This window comes from Emydura macquarii, unplaced genomic scaffold, assembly GCF_026122565.2.
Source record: "Emydura macquarii macquarii isolate MOO-44397 ecotype Brisbane River unplaced genomic scaffold, CSIRO-AGI_Emac_v2 contig_374, whole genome shotgun sequence".
Lineage (NCBI taxonomy): Eukaryota > Metazoa > Chordata > Testudines > Chelidae > Emydura > Emydura macquarii.
The window spans coordinates 13,409,117-13,431,357 of NW_027130511.1; the positions used below are offsets into that span (position 1 = coordinate 13,409,117).

General features: G+C 43.1%; 1 pseudogene; it reads right to left on the bottom strand.

Annotated features, from left to right (window-relative positions):
• Positions 1-466: 466 nt before the first annotated feature.
• On the bottom strand, positions 467-570 carry LOC137144335 (U2 spliceosomal RNA; annotated as a pseudogene).
• Positions 571-22,241: the final 21,671 nt, after the last annotated feature.

Sequence of the window (22,241 nt, forward strand, 5' to 3'; positions counted from 1 at the left end):
TTGAAGGCAATTAGTGATATGGTCAAGAGCCTGAGACCTCACTTGCCATTTTCATGTGTGTTTTTCTGAGCTCTCTGATCAGAGGACACATCCAAGTTAACCTTTGGTACTGTGTGCTGCTTGCAGCTTCCCTGGGGTAGGGACAGGGCAGCCTCCTTTTCCTTTTCATAAAAATTTCTCTCATGTGCAGCCAAGTGTATTGCCATTGTCTAAATAAAGTATGCCTACCTCAGAGGGAAAAAGAGTTTTCTGCCTGAAATACTGAAGAGTCTTGTAAAACGCTAGAGCAGTTATTACACTACATACTCATTTGCTGGGAATATTGTAAGAAAAATTGGAAATTAAACTCCTCTAAGGAATTTTATGCAATCACACACAGAGACAAGAAAGAAATTCACTCAGGGTCAAATCCTGAGGTCCTGGCTCAGTCAAGCTCTAATTGCCCCTAGATCACTGTCAGAGATGGAAAAGATCTATTAAGTTCATGTCACTGCAAGGGCTTCCATAGAAGATGCATCAGATATTAAGCTGATGGTACATATGTTCTTAGCCAAAAGGCCAAGAAAAAATGATGATCTTCTCCCTACATCCATCCACAGAAGCATTAACATATAACTGCTGTACAAGACAAAACAGTAACTAATTCAGTAGAAAAATCTGCAGTGATATCCCTAACATCACCCACTACATTTGCCTACCTTGGCTACATTTGTTTGTGCTACCACTCAATCCCTACCTAAACTTTAAGAAACTGAAACTCATAGCTTGGCAAATCTAAGGTTTTATTATTTCACCCACTATACTTCTCCTTGTTGGTGGCATAAAATGTTAGCTACAATAAAACAACCATGCATCTAATTCAAGGCCTTCTGAAGTCCAAAGCACCAGTCAATTGAAAAAGAATCTCTCCATATTAGGGTAGACATGATTTCCAGTCAATAAATGTCAGCTGTCCATTTTCTTAAACATGCCGTCAGTGTGATTTCTATGGTTCCACATATCTCTCAAAAGCTATTCATACATAGGGGTGTGAGAGTAGTTTAGTTACTCTACACATCCATTTAGTTTTGCTGCTCCAGCGACAATGCCAACAAGCATGCCAGTTTTGATTATGATTTTTGTGATGTGGCTATGTCTCTACTAGACACTGAACTGAGACCACAAACACATTTCTCATTCTGTAGGTCACTGAACAGCTGCTACTAATGATTTTTGCTCATTAATGACCTAGGCTGTATTTGAATCAGTGCCCTAGAGGTGAAAACTCTGTATTCCATTACTAATCCTCTGAGTCATACAATCCCCTGACAATTTTTTTCTAGGTGGCATACCCAGTATCATTATTTATTGACATAAAAATAGCATACTTTGCAAGCATCCATTAACTAACCACCAAAATGCAGCAATAAGAATAGCAGCAACACTACACCACTATTTAGAGACAGGAAGGGAAATGTACATTATTCCATTAAAAGAGAGTATTTACATCAGCACAATATAATTGCTCCTAAATGAGCATGATGTGTAAAGACATTTCTACCGCTGTGAAAAACGCTGTGGGACCTTTAATGACAGATGGGATAAGGATCTCTGTTTTAAGTCTCATCATTAGATAATGTTCCAATTTTTTAAAAAAAATTAAAACATTTAACAGCTAATATAGTCCTGTCAGAGAAATGTGCTTCCTCCACTGAGGTTTGATACATGGTACCTGACACATTATGACTTTGCATCAGTGTCACACACACACACCAGCAAGGAGGGATCAGTTAAGAAGAGTACCCACTCTCTTAGCAGAGGATACAGTAGGTAATTATAGGACTTGTCAGAGAAATGTATTAGGGGTTAAAAGAGAAAGTACTTTAGTGTATGTATGTGCTAGTGATTTTCAAATCCATGTAGACTCTTCCTACTTGCAGTGTTTAGCTTCAGAACCCAATGTTGCCATGAAAAAAAAATGTGTTTGCTTTTTCATCCATGCACCACACTGCTTTCACTTTCATCAGAACACAGGAAAAGTGTCACAGGGGAAATCTTTCCCTAGGCTGCCTCAGCACTTTTGATCTTTGACCTCTGCTGGAAAGGGATTCCAGGCACATTCTTGTCTGACAAGTGAACCATGTCAAATCTTAGTGAGGATGGGAGAGGGAGGGCGTGGGGGGCTTTTTGTTTGTTTTTAATAAGCCCACAATATATGGAAACTTTTGGTATATTTCACATAAAGTGTACTTATAAATAAGATTATTTGTACATTATATGCCTAGAGTGGTGACAATAGATTGCGGATACATGTTACTACAGTAAGGTGGTATTTTAGAAAAACAAAATGGCATAGCTTTGAGCACAGTCCTCCTGGCAAAAGAGGAAGGCTTACAGCTGTGATGTCATAAAACCTCAATAACTCCTGTAATGCACTGAACATATACACAGCATAATAAATCTGTTCTGTAGAAGGAGAAGCTTAGGAACAGGAGGAAAGAAAAGATTATTTTTTGCTGAGGGAACCCTTTGTCTTACAGAATTAAAAATCCTCGAGTTGGCACCTCACAATAGCAGCTGTGTGCAATACTCTACTTTTAACTCATGGTGTGCTGTAAAAGACAGCAATGATATAGAGAAAAGTACTAAAATCTTTAATTCACTTTTTATCAAATAAAAGTCCTTTGGCTCTCATGAGAATTTTGCCTAGACAGAGGCTGCAGGATTTGGCCCATAGAATTTAAGATGCTTTCTCTGTACAGTTATAGATATCCTTGCATAACATAGTATACTAGAGCAATAGCCAGACAGCAAATAAGCACTGGCTATTAAAGTAACAAGGTAAGACAGTTTTAAAATGCAATGTCTAAGATTAAATCCAAGGTTCTTTCCCATTTGAACATTTAATCTAGGAAGATAGAGACCATGTTTCTCTCTAACGCCAAAGAATTTTTATTCTACATCCATTAATATTCCAAATGTCAGCCAACAACAACATGTTCATCAATCATTGCATTAAGCCACTGGACAAAAGATATACCTTTAAAAGTAGAAAATACACTTACCATTACCTTAATGTCTTTACTGTGTTTGCACATTAGAGGCCATTTAGCTGTAGGCTACTTTTAGTAGGGTGGAGAGAAAACTGCAGGCATGTCAGCTACAAAAATTTTAGTTTGATTTAGTAAAGAATAAAGCCCTCAAAACGCATTTTAGATGCATCTCTAATATTTCAAAATAAAATAGTACATTTTGGCTTATTTCATTTTATTTTGATTCTGAATTTTGATACATTGAGATTTTTTTGCAACTGCTGCAGGATCAGACTGGTGTAGGTGTGACAGAGTAATCAAAGAGACTGAGGGCCAGATTGTCAAAGGTATTTAGGCACCTACAGATGCAGATATGCTGAAGGACTTGATAATGGGGTAAGTAAGGAGCCTTTTTTCTCTAAATTACTAGTTTGAGTGCTGCTCAGATTGATTGCAACCAAATTTCCCCTCCCTTCCCTATCTGACGATTCTTCAGAGTTCTAAATTAAAGGGATTGGTGAACTCAGTCCAGCCCCTACTGTTCACATCCCAAAAGCCACCATTACTACAAATGTCCTTGTTAGCTGTCACAGAAGAGAGATACCAAGGACAGAATGAGCACGGATGTGCAACTGCCAGAAAGTGGTCACTCTCCCTCTCTCTCACTACTACATCAGGACAGAGCTGACCTGATGCATAATGAAAAGGTGATGAAGAAAATTTTCATTGCTAATATCATACAGTAACTGTTCTTAGCACATAGCTGACTTCTGTCTAGAGGACCAGACCTCTAGGGTCTAATCTTGTAAAATGATAAAAGTTGCCAAGTTAAGCAAACAGGAGTGGAAGGTGCTCATCATCTCGCAAGCCTGGGACTTAATAAGCACTACATTTATTTTTAAAATAAAAAGAGCAGTGGAGCCTCTTCTCTCTTTGATAAGTGTAAACCCTGTTAATATTAATGTCCACACAGCCAACCATGGTTCAATGCTTTCTGCATGTAACATCAGTATTTATTCACTTATATTCATAAGATTTAATTTAGCTTCCACCCATCAATCACAGCCAGTGACACATCTCTGGTTTGCCCATTTGTACTATTGAAATGTTGGGTAAAATTTTCAAAGGCTCCTACCTGAATTAGGAGCCTAAGTACAATTTTGACTTTCAATGAGGCATAGGCTGCTAAATCTCTTCTGAAAATGGGACTTAAAGCCAGATTTACAAAGGTATTTAGGTACCTAAAGATATAGACAGGTACCTAGTGAGATTTACACAAGTGCCTAAGCAGTTCATTGACTTCAATGGGAGTTAGGTGCCTAACCTGCTTAGGCACATTTTATATATCCCATTAAGTGCTTTATGTGCATTTGTGGGTGCCTAAATACCTTTGTAAATCTGGCCTTAAGTCCCATTTTCAGAAGTGACTTAGACACTTAAGAACCTGTTTCACTGAAAGTCAAAATGGTACTTAGGAACTTCTGCAAATTTTACCTACTGTCTTTGTCAAACCTTTGCGCTTCTATAGTGAAATTGTTGCCCTAATGTGGTTTTGTTGGACAAACAGAGTGAAAAAGAGTTTTTCCCTGAATATTTGTAAGTTATGCTGTTCAATAAATAATTCTGAATCTGTCCAGGACCATGATACCTTAAGGGTCACCCCCTGCTAGTTGCTGAGCATAGGAGTCAAGGGCACCTAGCAGGAATTATCCCTACTCATTTTCCACTCAGCAATCATACCTGAAAGTAAAATAAGCAAATGGCTCCTGCAAATACCATTTGCATGTGACTGTCTAATTGCCTCTTGCTTGCTGAGTTTGGACTTTGATCCTTAGACAAATTCACTACTTACTAATAAGTGTTTTGATCTTGCACTCCTCACCTAGACAAATCTCACTGATTTCTATGGGAATTTCACCTGAGTAAGAACTACAGCCATAAGCATCAGGTGAGTGAGGAAAGCAGAGCTAATGCTTTGCCAGGTGGATAGGCATTCCAGTTGCAATCATAGGCCACCTTTTAAAAATAGAAAAAAAAGATTGGCATAGGAGTGAGAGTAAAGTGGGAACGGGCATTCTCCACCCTTTAATAATCAACTGTTTTGCTGTGACCATGTCTTCAAAAAGAGAAATCAAATATGTTATGATAAGATAATATAGTGAATAAGGCCACAAGTTACCACTGTTTCTGTTGGATTTATTAGGTAGTTACCACATCGAAATTATAGTCTGATGTGTGCTATTTTGTGGTAAGTGCTAGTAAATGGAACCTTACACAATTACTGTATATATGTCTCAATTTATTTGCAGCTATACAAACCAGATAATCAACAACCTAGAGTGAGAGGACATTTTGGGGACTGATCCAAATTTGCTCTCTGTTTCTTTGATTTAGGGAGAAGCTGAAATTCTGCACGTTAGTTCAAAACTTTGGTCTTCATTGAATAATCTTCTCAGAAGGTTATCACTCTGACATACAAAACCGCCACCTTCGATGAAGCTTTGGGTAAAATTCATTCCAGGGGAGAATCTAGACTATTATATTTACTACATCACTCAGGCAGTTGACAACAGTTGTTCCCTGGATCTATAGTGACATAATTAGTCATCACACAATGAATAGGGGAGTCTGAAAAACTGATAAATGTTGCCTGATGGTGCTCTAATTTGTTAATATTCCAAATTAAAGTAAAACATTAGCTAATGCATGTTGCTGATCAATTGTTGATTGCTAACACTCTAAAATATATATATATAAAATTTACTAACCTTGAAACAAACATCAAGTATATTGTACAAAAGGTAGCTTAGATCAAATCTTGCTCTGTCCTCCTCCACAGGAAAAGCATCTGAAATCCGTAAATAGCTTGAACTTTAGCCATCTCTTAATAAGATACAGTCCTGATCCCTTCAGTAAGCAAGGCAGCAAACATTCAAATGTTTCTAAAAATACAATACAAATATTACAATTCATTGGGACCAAATGCTTTCTTGGCGTCCAGTCTCAATAATACTAATGAAGCATGATAATCCTTGTCTGAACAGGATGTATAAGAATCTAATTAATATTAACAGGCAGAGAATAAACAAAGGTGGTGAAGAAAGTGCTACACACTGGTCTGATCAAGAAGAAACATGCAAAATTTGCTTGTAAAAAAATCAAAATTACTATGATTTCTGATAATTGGGCATTATTCAAGATGTTCTATTAACCTAAGCATAGGTTTTAGGACTGGGATTAGAATTCAGGAATGGAGTTTGTAAAAAGAAAATGCTCTTCTTTCTACAAAAACAGAATTTTCCATAAGAAAATTTCAGTTTTGGCAACCCTTCTTCCCTCTCCCCTCTCCCCCCCCCCAAAAAAAAAAAACAAAAAAACCAAAACAAAACACCACACACATTTCCATCAGGAAAATCAAAATAAGGGCTCCCCAGCTGCATGCCTGGAAGGCTCTTGTCAATTTCACTTTCTGTCTCCAGGGAGAAAGCAAAATTGACAAAAGCCTTCCATGCAGGGATCTGGGGAGCTGTAGCCATGCTGAGGGGAAAACATGAAGGCTGAGTGCCCCAGATCTCCACCTGCCACAACGTAGCTGGGTTTGGGAGGAGGCAGGGAGGGGAGAGCTTGGCCAGTCAGTCTCCAGTCGCTTGCCTGGAAGTCTGTTGTCACTTTCTGGATTAAAGTGACATGTACAAAATCATTCCAGTTGGGCAGTTCCTAACCTGAAAAATTCCATTTTGTTCTCCCAAAATGGAATTTTTCTGGAATCTCTTTCTGTGAAAAATTTCATATTTTCAACTTCTTCTCCTGATTTGGGGCAAAAATTAAATGTGAATTTTTTCTATGGAAAAGGATATCCTTTTTCCAGCCAGCTTTACTCAGGAGTTCTAGATTCTGATGCTAACTTGCTGTGTGGCCTTGGGAAAGTCACTTAGCAAAACTGAGGCTGAGTGGCTATTATGTAGATAATAATACTTACTTATCCTACCTTATAGGATTTTTGTGGGGGTCAATTAGTTAATGAATTAAAAGAACTATGTTATTAAGTATTATCATTTATTGTGCCATGCACCCATTCCTTTGATATTATTTCCTGTTTGTATTGTTTTTTTTCTCCAGAGAAAGGGAGTAAATATTCTCTAATAAAATCTTGTTTTTCATTTTAAGATAGCTGAGGGCTGTTTGGCTTTTGTCTGCTTTGGCCAATCTGTTTAAGAGGGTCTTTGAAAACAGAGCTCCAAGAGAAGAGCATGTGGGAACATCACTTCCTCCCTGGTGTTTGAAGTGCACAAGCCCATATTTGTAGTCTGGAGATTGCAGAGCAACTCTGAACGTCTCATTGCACACTGAATCTAAAGGAAAACTGAGAAATCATAGGAATCCTGTTAAATCCTATTTACTGAAATGACCTCACTAGGTATTTGGCAATAGGGGTGATGGAGGACTTCTTGGCTTCTAGTATGAATGTAGAACCACTGCATTTGATTCTCAATTCTTTCCCTGTGCATGCCCAGTCACATCTTTCCCACTTCTACACCCACTTTATATGTGTGGGAGTGGAAGGAAGGGCGATATCTCATCAAAGGGGAAACATTTCTTTGTGTGCAGACTCAGGATTTCTCAGATATATTTTTGTCTCTGGCCTTAGTATGTAAGGATATCAAGCCATCATCATTGAGCAGCTGAATCCTCAGCATCCTCTGCTATGCAGGTTTAAGAATCCTGATATCCCTTCCCTTGTATATCACATGCTTCCCTCTCTCTTTCCTGTCCTGCTGTTTGTGCTTTGTCTAATCAATTCCAAGCTTGACCAACTTGGCTTATTAAGCAGAGAGAACAAATAATATACAACTTCTTGCATTGCTACTATATAAATTGATGCTATTTGACTGGATACTGAATTCAGTTTTGGTCACAGTTTGACAAAGAAATACAGAAATAGAAAAGGTTCAAATAAAGTACGATTGAGAATGGGGCTTCTATACAAGGAGGAATTAAAAACAAGGATTATTTAATTTAGAAAGGAAATTGGCCAATAGGATATAATAGAAATATGCAAAATAATAAAAAGTACAAAAAGTTCTAAGTGAATGATCCTACTTGTCCTATATAAAGAAAACAGGGGACACTATGTAATTAAAAGGAAACATTTAATCTGGGCAATTTGTAAATAACCTCTGCCACAGAATTCAGAAGCAAACATCCTTATGACTATGAACAGCAGCTGTATTTACACTACTAAAATAAATGGTAATATCATATTTCTATGGTGCTTTGAGATCCTGTGATGAAAGGAGCTATATAAAGTAATATCATTATGAAATATACAAGAAATATAAATCCTCATGCTTTGGGACATAAACAACTGCATGCTCAGATCAGGAACACATTTCTACTGTTACATAGTATTGCAAAATTGGCTAAGTGCATGATGGAGTTTTCAGAGTCTAGCAAAACTGGAGTAAAGACTGGATTAAATCATTGTTCTAGTCAATTATGACAATTCCTGTTTTCACTTTTGAAAACTGGAGGCATTTAGTTTCTCCGAAGATGGGAGTTTAGTTTTTTTTCCCAGGTTAAGTGAAAAGAAAAACTGTTTTACATTCTCTGTTTACTGTTTTGGGCTGTTGGCAAGACTCTGAACTAGCCCTGTCTTCTTCAAAACAAATTAAGCCCTAAGGAGCTTTCAAGCACTTTAAAAATAAAAAGGGACAGGGGAAAACAGTTGAGAAAGATTATGCTGAGAGAAATCCTGTGTAAAACACAACTGTCCCAGAAGAAAGATAGAGGGGGTGAGCGGGTGTGTGTGTCAGAGAAAGGGAGGCAGGCAAAAAGGCATCCTTTAAAATGTGGACATTAAATCCTATTGAGGAAAATAGAAAGGAGCATTAACTCTTGCAAGTGAAGTGTAAAAACATAATTAGGAAGGCAAAAAAGAATTTGAAGAACAACTAGCTGAAGACACAAAAAAAATAACAGCAAAAATTTTTTTTAAGTACATTAGAAGCAGGAAGCCAGCTAACCAACCAGTGGGGCCACTAGACAATCAAGATGCTGAAAGAGCACTCAAGGAAGATAAGCCCACTGGGGAGAAACTAAATGAATTCTTTGCATTGGTCTTCATGGCTGAGGATGTGAGGGAGATTCTTTTTAGGTGCCAGATCTCAGGAATTGTCTCAGATAGAGGTGTCATTAGAGGTTTGGAACAAATTGATAAATTAAACAGTAATAAGTCACCAGGACCAGATGGTATTCACCCAAGAGTTCTGAAGGAACTCAAATGTGAAATTGCAGAACTACTAACTGTGGTATGTAACCTATCATTTAAATCAGCTTCTTTATCAGATGACTGGAGGATAGCTAATGTGATAATTTTTTTAAAAAGGCTCCAGAGGTGATCCCGGCAATTACGGGCCAGTAAGCCTAACCTCAATAACAGGCAAACAGATTAAAACTATAGTAAAGAACAGAATTATCAGACACAGATGAATATAATTTTTTGGGAAAGAGTCAACATGGTTTTTCTAAAGGGAAATCATGCCTCAGCAATCTACTAGAATTATTTGAGGCAGTCAACAAGAATGTAGACAAGGGTGATCCAGTTGATATACTGTACTTAGATTTTCAGAAAGCCTTTGACAAAGTCCCTCACCAAAGTCTCTTAAGCAAAGTAAGCTCTCATGGGATAAGAGGGAAGGTCCTCTCATGGGCCAGTAACTGGTTAAAAGATAGGAAACAAAGGGTAGGAATAATGGTCAGTATTCAGAATGGAGAGGGGTAAATAGTCATGTCCCCCAGGGGGTCTGCACTGGGACCAATCCTGTTCAACATATTCATAAATGATCTGGAAAAAGAGGTAAACAATGAGGTCTCAAAATTTGCAGATGATAAAAACTACTCAAAATAGTTAAATCCAAAGCAGACTGTGAAGAGTTACAAAGGGATCTCACAAAACTGGGTGACTAGGCACCAAAATGGCATATGAAATTCAATGTTGATAAATACAAAGTAATGTACATTGGAAAACATAATCCCAACCATACATATAAAATGATGGGGTTTAAATTAACTGTTACCACTCACAAAAGAGATTTTGGAGTGATTGTGGATAGTTCTCTGAAAACATTCACTCAATGTGCAACAGCAGTCAAAAAAGCTAACAGAATGTTGGAAAAAATTAGGAAAGGGATAGATAAGAAGAAAGAAAATATCATATTGCTTCTATGTAAATCCATGGTACGCCCACTTTTTGAATACTTTGTGCAGATCTGCTCACCCATCTCAAAAAAGATATATTGGAATTGGAAAAGATACAGAGAAGGGCAACAAAAATGATTGGGGGTATGGAGCAGCTTCCATATGAGGAGAGATTAATAAGACTGGGACTTTTCAATTTAGAAAAGAGACAACTAAGAGGGGATCTGTTAGAGGTTTATAAAATCATGACTGGTATGGAGAAAAACGTTATTTACTCCTTCTCATAACACAAGAACTAGTGGTTACCAAATGAAATTAATAGGCAACAGGTTTAAAACAAACAAAAGGAAGTATTTCTTCACACAACACACAGTCAACCTATGGAACTCTTTGCCAGAGGATTTTGTGAAGGCCAAGGCTATAACGGGGTTCAAAAAAGAACTAGATAAGTTCATGGAGGGTACATCCATCAATGGCTATTAGCCAGATGGGCAGGGATTGCTGTTTGCTAGGAGATGGGAGTGGACAACAGGGGATGGATCAATTGATTACCTGTTCTTTACATTCCCTATGAAGTATCTGGCATTGGCCACTGTCAGAAGACAGGATACTGGGCTAAACGGACTATTTGTCTGACCCAGTATACGGCCATTCTTTTGTTTGCATGCATGTGTGGGTAGGCGGGTGGGTGTCTGTGCCAGTGTTTCATCATCTGTAAAATGGGAGTAACAAACCTCCGAGTGAAGCTGCAAGACTTAATTTGTTAGTGTTTTTAAGCATCTTAAGTGACAAATACCCAGAAAGTGCGGACTATATTAGAATTGCATGCTGCAATTTTTGCCTATAGAAAATTAAATATGGTAATGAGGTATCAACTTCAAATATCACCTCACTAAGAAAAGGTGGTTTAATTAAGAGGTGCTGTGTGAGGAAAACACCACAAACTGGGTCACATATTTATCTTCATAAGCCTGATATCTGCCCACCAGGCTCTGAGTTTACTCTCACAGTATAGCATACAAAAAGTCTCTTTGAAAGGCAATAGTCAGTCCCTCATATTCTGCATTCAAATCCTTATAAGACTGATTCTGACAATTGTACCTTACTTGGATTTTCCTCATGCTTTCCTGTCCCCATGGAAGTTTGACCCAAGGAGTGGTACTAACACTGGCCAATTGGACAATCAGAGAGCATTCATGGGTGTCTAGCAAGAAATGAAGGAGGCTTGGGGTGTGCACATGTTCCAATATTAGGCTATTTGTGAAGAGCTTGCTGTTCTATGCCCCTCCAACCACACACCTGGAGAATAGGGAAGGGGAAGTCAAACCATTAGGAAGAAGCCTGAGACAAGCTGCAATTAAAATACACCTGGCCAAATGTAAATACCTCCAGATTCAATGGGTCCTAAACCCAAATTAGGTCAATTGCCAGACTTGGGGCCATACACAATCAAAATCTTCTAAGACTAGCCACAGACAGCAGAATGTAATTAATTATTTCTTGCCCAGAACAATTCTTAAGCACAGCAACACTTCTCAAACATTTCTCCCATATACCAGAACTAGCAGGGATGTTTGGATAAAATATTTTATTTAATTCCTATTCCCTAGGAGAAAGCAAAGGTTTGAGATCCAGGGGAGAAAGTAAGGTGAGCGAATAATACCTACGTCTGGACCGAGCTAAGAAAAAGTGACATAGAAATGCAGGACTCAGCAACCATTCACTGTTATGAGTCATATAACTAAGTATAAATAACACAAGGCTCTGATTTACCATTAAATACCAAAGACAGCTGTAAATGAGGCGGCAACATGAAACAAACAAATAAATGGAACAATATGTTTTGGCTATAATTGATATTTGTTTCATTCTCAGCCTGTATGAGACAGACATCCCGTAATCTCCCCTTTGACACTGCCACCATCATCCAACTTATTTCTCTCATTAGGCTCACTCACCGTCTGTGCTAGAAAACTATACTGAAGAACTAATGTTCAATCTAATATGTAAGGAAATGTGGATTCAGTAATGATACACAGTGGATGAGATCTTGGCTAGAACAAGGATATAGCTCACAGTATATTAAGACGGTGAAAGGCAACAAGCATCCAAACCAAAGCTGCCTAACCTCCTCTGTTCTTGCAGTAAGTCTGGGCTCTTTGCACAGTGGTTATAACCTTACAGAGAGGTGGCTGCTCTTCTTTGAACAAAGGATCAATAGAGGATAATGCTGGCAGAAGGGGAAGTGTTATAAAGTGGCCTGAATGGATTAGGCTCAGGTTCTCAGCAAGGAGGGTGAGCTGGAGGAATGAGTAACAAATTTAAAAAAACTCTTCCAGCATTAAAAACATGTCCATTTTAGTCGATTTAAAAGGTATTTTCACAAAGTCAAGCTCACACACCATCTTAATAATAAAGGCTGCATCTTTCTTTCACCTTGTAAGGTGCTGGAAAGCAACCCCTGTATTTTGGATATTAAGGGCGAGTACCTCACCCCCAATTTGGCCCCTTTACATATATGAAAGGTTACACTGGTGTAAAAGTGCCCTAGGAGGTCTGGCTGTGGCTGGGGGAGGATTTCCCCTGGAGTAGGAGCTATAGGCCGCCTCCTGAGGACCCTCTTGCAAGACCCGGTGCAGGGGATGTGTTGCAAGCAGGAGGCAGAGTGTCAGGCACTGCAGAGGCCAAAAAGGGATATCTGGGGAGCCTGCTGTAATTTAGATAGGACAGGACAATCCAGGATGAGGAGGATGCAAAGGTGACTAAATCCACACATGGTTTTCCTCTTCCCTCAGGCTGTAAATTAAAAGGCACACCACAGATTCTCACCTCAGTTGGTCTTGATCGTTGTGTGCCGCTTTGGCCAAATTCCCTAACTGCTGGGAATTTAATCAATCATTTATATGAATTTCTGCTCCCCCAAGAACTTTTGGGATTTGGGAAAATGTGATTCTGATCCCAATGGCCCCTAGTTTCGATTTCTCAAACATACAAAACTGACCTAACTAACAAAGTTTTGCAAAACCAAAGTCATCTTTGGTTTTGCTCTTCTCATCTGATATTTATTTCTAATCTTAATTCACATAATTGTGCCTTTTACCTCACAAAATAATTAGGTGGAGAACCTCATGAATAAACCCTTGAGGACAGTGGTGTACTGAAGGGGGACGGAGGGTTAGGCAGCCTCATCCAAGCAGGTGGGGGAGCAGAGGAGACAAGCCTGCATTTGTGGCCCCCTCCCCAAGTCTCACGCCTCCCCCAGCAAGTACAGACCCCTTCTACCTGGGGCAGCTGGGGGGTGGCACTGGGACCCCTCCTGTCCTGGGCTGGGGGGAGAGGGTGGCAAGTGAGGCCTGGGGGTGGGGGAGGCGCAAATGTATGCTTGGGCCCCAGGTGCCGGAAACCATGCCATTGCATGGTAAGGTTACTTACCAGTAACTGATGTTCTTCGAGGTGTGTTGCTCATGTCCACTCCACTGTAGGTGTGTGCACGCCTCCGTGCACGGTTCCTGGAACTTTTTTCCCCTTAGCAGATCCTGAAGGGCCGGCTCCGGCACCCCCTGGAAACCTGCGCACATGCCGTGGTATATGAGACGCTGCCAGCCCTACGCCCCCTCAGTCCCTTCATTCTACCAACTCCGGCAGCGGGGATGGGAGGTGGGTTGTGGAATGGACAAGAGCAACACATCTGGAAGAACATCAGTTACTGGTAGGTAACCTTGTTTTCTTCTTCGAGTGATTGCTCATGTCCATTCCACTATAGGTGACTAACAAGCAATACCTTTGGAGGTGGGTAGAAGTTACCAGTGAGTTGCTCTCAGCACCGCTCTGCCAAATCCTGCATCCTCTCTCACCTGCTGGACGATGGCGTAGTGGGACGTGAAGGTATGCACCGACGACCAGGTGGTGGCTTTGCAGATGTCCTGCAGGGGCACGCTCTCCAGGAAGGCTGTAGACAAGGCTTAAGCTCTGGTTGAGTGCACTGTGATGGTTCCCAGAAGCAGCACCCTTGCCTGTTTGCAGCAGAACTTGATGCATGATGTAATCCACAAGAAGATGTGCTGGGTGGAAACAGATGAGCTTTTCATCCGGTCAGCCACTGCAATGAAGAGCTGCGTCGATTTCTGTAACAGCTTTGTACGCTCGATGTAGAAGGCCAGGGCTCGTCTCACGTCCAGCTAATGCCATCTCCTCTCCTCCTCCAAACTGTGAGGTTTGGGAAAAAACACGGGGAGAAAAATATCTTGGTTACAATGAAATTGGGAAGCTACCTTGGGCAGGAAGGCTGGATGTGGCCTCAACTGCACGTTATCCTATAGAATACCATATAATGGGGCTCCTAGGTCAAGGCCCTAATCTCGGAGACCCTCCTAGCTGAGGTAATGGCCACCAGGAAGGCTACCTTCCATGAAAGCATGAGCAGAAGGCATGAAGCCATGAGTTCGAAGGAGGGCCCCGTGAGTCTCGAGAGGACCAGGTTGAGAACCCAGGGAGGCACTGGGTCACGGTCCTGCAGATAAAGCCTCTCCACCGCCTTGAGAAACCTGACTGACATGGGATGGGAGAACACAGATCTCCCCTCTAGTGGCTGATAGAAGGCCGAAATGGCCACCAGGTGAACATTCGGCGAGGCCAGCGCCAGACCCTGGAGCTTTTGCTGGAGCAGGTACTCCAGGATCACCCGTGCAGGTGAAAGGCTGGGCAGAATGCCCCGGGACTCCGCCCAAAAGGTAAACCGATTCCACTTAGCCCGATACACGACCTGTATGGAAAGTTTCCTGCTGCCAAGCAGGACTTGTTGGACCCGCATCGAGAAAGCTTTCTCTCTCTCCGTCAGCCACAGAGCCTCCACGCCTTGAGATGCAGGGAGTCCAGGTCTGGGTGCAACAGGCGACCATGGTCCCGGGAGAGAAGGTCGTGCCGCCTTGGAAGCTCCAGGGGTAGGATGATCGAAAGGTCCAGCAGCATGCTGAACTAATGCTGTCTCGGCCAGGCCGGAGCGATGAGGATAAAGAGGGACAGGGCGGATGTTATTTTCAGCAGGACCTTGGGCAGGAGCAGAATGGGTGGGAACGCGTACATGAGGGTCCCCGTCCAGTTGATGAGGAACGTGTCAGAAATCGACCCAGTCTCGCGACCCCAGAGCGAGCAGAACCTCAGGCACTTCGTGTTCCACGCCGACACGAATAGGTCCAGTTGGGGAACACCCCACTTCTGGAAGATCGTAGTCACTACCTCTGGGTGCAATGACCAGTCATGGCAGGGTAGAAATGTCCTGCTGAGTTGATCCGCCTCGTTGGACATCATGCCTCACGGCAAAGTTCCACAGACAGATAGCTTCCTCGCAGAGGGACGAGTAGCATGCTCCCCCCTGCCTGTTTATGTAAAACATGGCTGCGGTGTTGTCTGTCAGCACCTGCACCACTCTGCCTGTCAGGAATTGGAGGAACACCTTGCACGCTAGGCAAATGACCCTCAGCTTCTTCACGTTGATGTGCAAGCACCTCTCCTCCCCCGTCCAGAGTCCCTGAGTGCCTAGGTTGGCGCTGATGTGGGCTCCCCATCCCACATCTGAGGCGTCGGAGATTAGGGTCACTGACAGGACCAATTCCCTGAACAGAACACCCTTCAACACTGCCCTGGGAGTCCGCCACCAGTTTAGGGAGCCTAGGAGGGGCGGGGGAACTGTGACCACCCAATCCAGTGGGTGTCTGCTTGGCACATATACCGAGGCCAACCACACCTGAAGCGGTCTGAGCCTCAGGCGAGCTAGTCTCACTACGTATGTGCAGGCTGCCATGTGGCCTAACAGCTGTAGGCAGTGCCTGGCTGTTGTCGTGGGGCATCAGTGCAGCTGGGATATGATAGAGACCATCACCTCAAAACATGGCTGAGGCAGGAAGGCTCTGGCCTGGGAAGCATCCAGGGTGGCCCCAATGAATTCTATGCGTTGCACTACGGTTAGTGTGGACTTCTGCTCATTTATGAGCAGTCTCAGCCTGCTGCACATGGAGCATGCTCTCCTGCACTTGGGACCTGGACCTGCTCCTGATCAGCCAATCGTTCAGGTAAGGAAAAATTTGCACACCCTTTCATCTCAGGTGGGCAAAAGGATAGGGCTGTAAATTGATAGTGGGAGCCAGCCACCATGAAGCGAAGAAAGCACCTGTGGCTGGGGAGGAGAGACACATGAAAGTATGTGTCCTTGAGGTCGAGGGCAGCATGCCAGTCTCCTGGATCCAGGGAAGGATTATGGAGGCTATGGAGACCATGAGAAACCTGAGTCATTTGACATATTTGTTTAGACGACACAGGTCTAGTATGCGTCTCAGACCCCCCTTTGCCTTGGGGAGGAGGAAGTACCTTGAATAGAACCCCTTCTGCCTTGAGGGACCATTTCCACCGTTCCTATGTTGAGGAGGGTGTCCACTTCCTGCAAGAGGAGTTGCTTGTGAGAGGGGTCCCTGAAGCAGGACGTAGGGGGAGGGCTGATGGGGGGAGCAGATGTAAACTGTAGGGCATAGCCCCCTGAGACTATCCCAAGGACCCAGTGGTCTGATGTGATTTTTGCCCATTCGGGATAGAAGGACCTTAACCTGTTTAGGAAGGGGTGGGGCAGATCCAGGAGAGCAGTGGGGCCCCACCTTCTGGTGCACCATCAAAACTGTCTCCTCTGGTTGCCCATCCCCATGGGGGGCTGAGGACGAGCTGGGGGGCTGATTCCTCCTTCTAAATTCCCTATCCCTGTCCTTATTTCTATAGGGCTCAAAGAGCCTGGGGACGTGACTGATGCCTGGAAGCTTACGGCATGTACAGGCCAAGGGAGCGAAGCATGGCCCTGGAGTCCTTCAGACCATGCAACTTCACATCGGTCAGGTCAGAGAATAGGGCCGACCCATCAAAGGGGAGGTCCTGAATCGATTGCTGCACCTCCTGGGACAGGCCCGAGGATTGCAGCCACGAGCATCTTCTCATGGAGATGGTGGAGGCTATGGCCCTACCTGCTGAGTCAGCAGTGTCACTGGATGTCTGGAGTGCTGCCCTAGCCACCATGGTTCCTTCCTCCAGGATGGTGGTAAAGTCTGCGGCCTGGTCCTGGGATAGGTCCTCAGCAAACCACCTGAGGGAGTCCCACAAGTTAAAATTATATCTATCCGGGAGGGCCTGATGGTTGGCAATCCTGAACTGCAGGCTTGCCGTGGAATAAACCTTTCTCCCAAACGAACCCAGCTTTTTGTTGTCTTTGTTCTTGGGAGTGGACCCTGGCTGGTCTTGCCTGTCCTGCTGGTTGGCCACGTCTACCACCAGGGTTTCTGGGGCGGGGTGAGTGAACAGATACTTGAACCCTTTGGCTGGGACATAATACTTTTTCTTGGCCAACTTTGACGTAGGGGCAACCCAGAAAGGAGTTTGCCACGGGGCCTTTACAATTTTGAGGATCCTTTCGTGGACTGATAGGGCCACTCTCGGTGGGGCAGCCGCCGCCAGCACATTAAAGAAGCTATCATTGGTCTCTTCCAACTCCTTCATCTCCAGCCCCAAGTTGGAGGCCACCCTCTTGAGCAGCTCCTGGTGCATCCTGAAATCCTCCAGTGGCGCCATGTGGTTCTGGGAGACTGCCTCATCTGGTGAGGAGGAAGAGGACTGCCGAGGCACATCCTGTGGGTGCTCCCCTCCTAATGAAGGGTTGCATCTGTTGAGGGTCCCCCCATGGGGTCCGACTCCTCATCCGAGGAGTGGTGTCTACAGGCCTTCTCCTGTGCTGGAGGCATGGACTGTACCCCCAATGACAGGATGGATTGAGGCCCCAACCCCATCTGGATACTCCATGGGGCCCAATAAGGCCATTGTTGTGGCCATTGACCCTGGGGCCAACCCGGGGCTGACTGCGCCACAGGCTGTGACACTTTGTGGGGGCGTCGGCTCTCCCGATGACTGTCCCCTCTGGAAGACCCCGAGTCACTGGACCAGCAATGCTGTGTACGTCCTCGGTCCCGGGCGCGTTTCCGTGCTGGGGACCGCCCTCTTGGCCCCTCCAACCTGGAGGACTACAAGGACCGCCTCCGTCACTGCGAGAGGTGCCCACAACCGGAGGTGCTCTCCGAAAGCTAGAGGTACCAGAGCGTCATCTCGGTACCGATGACTTCCAGTGCCGTTTGCTTTTTGGTGACTGAGACCGGAGCCACTCCGAACTCCGTGGTGCCGAGCCAGACTCTGGGTTTCGCATCGTCGACTGCACGGTGCCGGGTCCTCTGATGGCGACTGGGTTCCGTGCTGCCTTGGTGCGGACGAACTCCTCGGTGCCGGGGATCTGGAGTGGGAGCTGTCCAAGTGCTACTTGGCAGACCTCGACCAGTGCCACCTCCTGGCCTGTGCTGACTCTGGTGCTGGGGATCAACGTCGGCACCAAGAGGGAGACTCCTCATCCTGAGTCGAAGCAGGCCGGCTCGACGATGCCAACCTGGAGCGACTGCTAGGGGAGCGTCTTCGCTCTACCTCCAGTGGCTGTCTGGCGGATGATCTACCTCCGCATACCGGGGATCTCCACCACCCTTCAGGGGGACCCAATATGGGTTTCCCCTGTGACACCAGCCCTTTCTCCCTCGGTGGAGGGGGGCGCGGAAGTGATGTAGGCAAGGCCAACAAGGCTCTTGCCGCCTGAAAGGCCTCCGGTGTCAACGGTGTCGGCAGGGGCACTCTCTCACTCCCCGGAGAAAGTCTCAACGGGCGGAGTTCAGTGCATTTCTGTACTTGACCCTGCCCATACCAAAGGCGCAGGGGAGTGTCCACGCTCCCTGCGCACCTTCTTCCTCCTCAGTGCCGGCGATGTTGCGTGGTGCCGAGTTGATGCCAATGCTAGCGATGTTGCTCGGTGCCAAGTCAAGGCCAAGGCCAGTGCCAGCGTTGCACTCTGCACCAAGGTCACACTCAGTGCCAAGGTGGAGCGGACCGGCTCGGACGCTGGGCCGAGAGCTGCCTCCATTAGCAGAGCTTTTAACTGGATCTCTCGGTCCTTCTGAGTCCTCGATTTAAAAGCCCTGCAGATCTTGTACTTGTCTTTTCTTGGGCCTCCCCCAAGCACTTAACGCAGTGGTCGTGGGGGCCGCTGAGCAGGAAGACCTTCCTGCAGGAGGCACACGGCATGAATCTTGGTGACCACGGCATAGCCCGGCCGCTCTAAGGCCCCACAGGGACTGCCTTATCTCTAACTACACTTAACAACACTTAATAACTACTTAACTAACTAAACTACTTAGAATAATAAACAAATTCAAAGAAGGGGAATAGTACTTGTAGAGAGAAGGCTAGTTCCAGAAACCGTCACAGGCGGAAAATAGGAACTGAGGGGACTTAGGGCCGGCAGTGCCTCATATACCGCAACATGTGCGCAGGGCTCCAGTGGGTGCAGGAGCCAGCCCTACGGGATCTGCTAAGGGGAAAAAGTTCCAGGAACCGTGCACGGAGGCGTGCACTCACCTACAGTGGAATGGACATCAGCAATCACTCGAAGAACTATAGGATCTTGCTACCAATTGTCCAATTAATTGTTTATAATGCAGTGTTGTTAAACTATTGGTGTCTAATATTTTTAGCAGTTCAGAAACCCTGAAAGAATGGGAAATGAAGGGGGGTTTAAATTAATTTTTTCCCTTCTGCTGAGGAAATGGCCACAGGATGATGACTGGCTCTTTTATCTGACTGACATTGTAGTGGGAAATCTCCCACTGTATAAATAATTAAGCATAGTGGTTGCAGGTAACAGGCCAAATTCATTCCAGGTGTAACTCTACTGAATCCATGGAGTTATACTAGGGATGATTCCCCCCACCCCACCCCAGTTTGTTCTATTTAGGTTCTTATACTGTGCCTGTCACTGTGGTCTCTAATTACTGTCCTAATATCCTGGGACCAACATGATTACAACACTGAAAATAACATCCCTAACTCTTCTCAACTACTTCATTACCCTGAACTTTAGTCTGTTTTCACACTAACGCTCTAATTCTGAAAACACTTATGCATGTGCTCAATTTAAAGCATGTGAGTTATCTCATTGCTTTAATGGAAAAGACTCATGCTTAAAGCTAAGCACATTAGTAAATGTTTGAAGGACTGAGATCTAAATCTATTTTTTTTTAAATAGAAAATAAATTCAAGCTAGAATTTCCCTTTTAACACTGTCAAAGTTTGTAAGATCTCAGTTCAGCAGATTAGGTCTTTGCAATTTAATTACAATATTCAAAACAGATTATTTTCAGTCACAGTACCTAAATATTTATGGAGTTAAATATTCTTCTGTAATGATTTATTTTAATAAGGAGCCAAATATCTACACAGGTAAGATCAATAGCTGAAAGAAAATTTATAATGCTTAAGAAAATGCATGGTTTGCTACTGCAGCTGTAAAGCCAAAGAAAATCCTAATACAATGATTTTTTCTTTGAACCTCACTAGTTACTGCATGAAATAATCATGTGTTAGAAAAAAGCAGCTTTATGGTCAATGTAATTCTCACCATCAAAGGGAAAGCACTACTCCTCCGTGTTTTACAATTCTTTGCAGAGATACATAATAAATTGTCTTATGTGAGTTTACCTTAAAAAACCCAAAAACAAACAAAAAAAACCCCAAAGCAAAACAAAAAGAAAAAACCCAAAAAACAAAACACCTATTCCTTCGTAAATTTTCCCTATGGGATTTTGTGTTCTGAGCCGTCTAAGATTCTTCCAAAACCACACTTATAAAAGCATTTTAACAGTTGAAATGAAAAAAAATAAAGGCTTTGTGGTTTATGTTATACATATAATCAATTACTTAGTCAATCCAGCATGCTTTTGGTGCTAAGAATTACTGTATGATTTCTTAGCACCACCTTAACTGCCAAGAAGCTTTTTCTTTCCATGTGGAAAACCACTGCAACCCATGATATTGTTGTCTTATGTGGAACTTATGGAAATTGCTAGATATAAATGTCATTCATTGAATTGGATATGCTCCAGGTATATGAATTGACTGGCAGTCCTTAGCCACACTATCTGTGGAACAGGAAAACTAAGCTTCATAAAGTTTAAACTAGTTCAAATGACTCTTGGAATCATTCACTGCTAGTGATTTAATCTCCTAAAATTATTTAGGTAGCAATTGTGTTCCTCTCATAGTGACACATCTATGCCAGTCTCTTTACACAATAAGAAATCACCTTTGCCGCTTTTTTGGTTGAATGATATCTTGTCTGGGTATTGATTGTTGTGTACCGTTTTGTGCCACATACAATGTATGAATGTGTCTCTTCAGTTTTGCTCATTCTGATCTATCAATGCTCAGTCTATTGGAATATGCAATAAAAAACTAGATGACTCATATGGGCAATAACATTAATCTTTTGTAAGAGCAGTGGGGACTGTACTTGGAGCAGATGTGTGTGTCTATTAATAACTAACAAATATGGGTCAAATCCTGCACTGGTTAGATTTTACACAGACAAAACTAACACTGACTTTAATGGAAAATTCAACCAAGTAAAGTCTGAAGGATTTGTTCCTATTTAAAATCTTATAATAAAGAATTGTATATGAAAACAAATTAAAGCAAATGTATTGTTGTGTTGACAATGTTGAGAGAAAAGCTACTGGAGTCCAGAAAACCTAGTATTATCTGCACACACAAGTAATTAAAAATTAAAGTATTAACATAAATACTAAGAATAAGAACTTCATGAACTCCTACAGAATACAGACAAAGCCAGTATGTTTGCCTAAACTCAGTCTCATAAATATAACTGCAATAGAACCATGCACACAAGAACTATAAAACAAAGTAATTGCCTTAAAAAGAGAACCAGATAGAGGTGAAAACAGCAGAGTAAGATATAAATGAACATAAATGCAATACAGTAAGTTATCTAATATAAATAAGAACTGAAGTCCATTGGATTTGCATGCAGACAGCAAGCCAATTGGACAGATTCTGCCATACCTTAACCACAATGTTTTATTTTCTACCGCCAGTTTCAAGTCACAAAATCAAGACCAG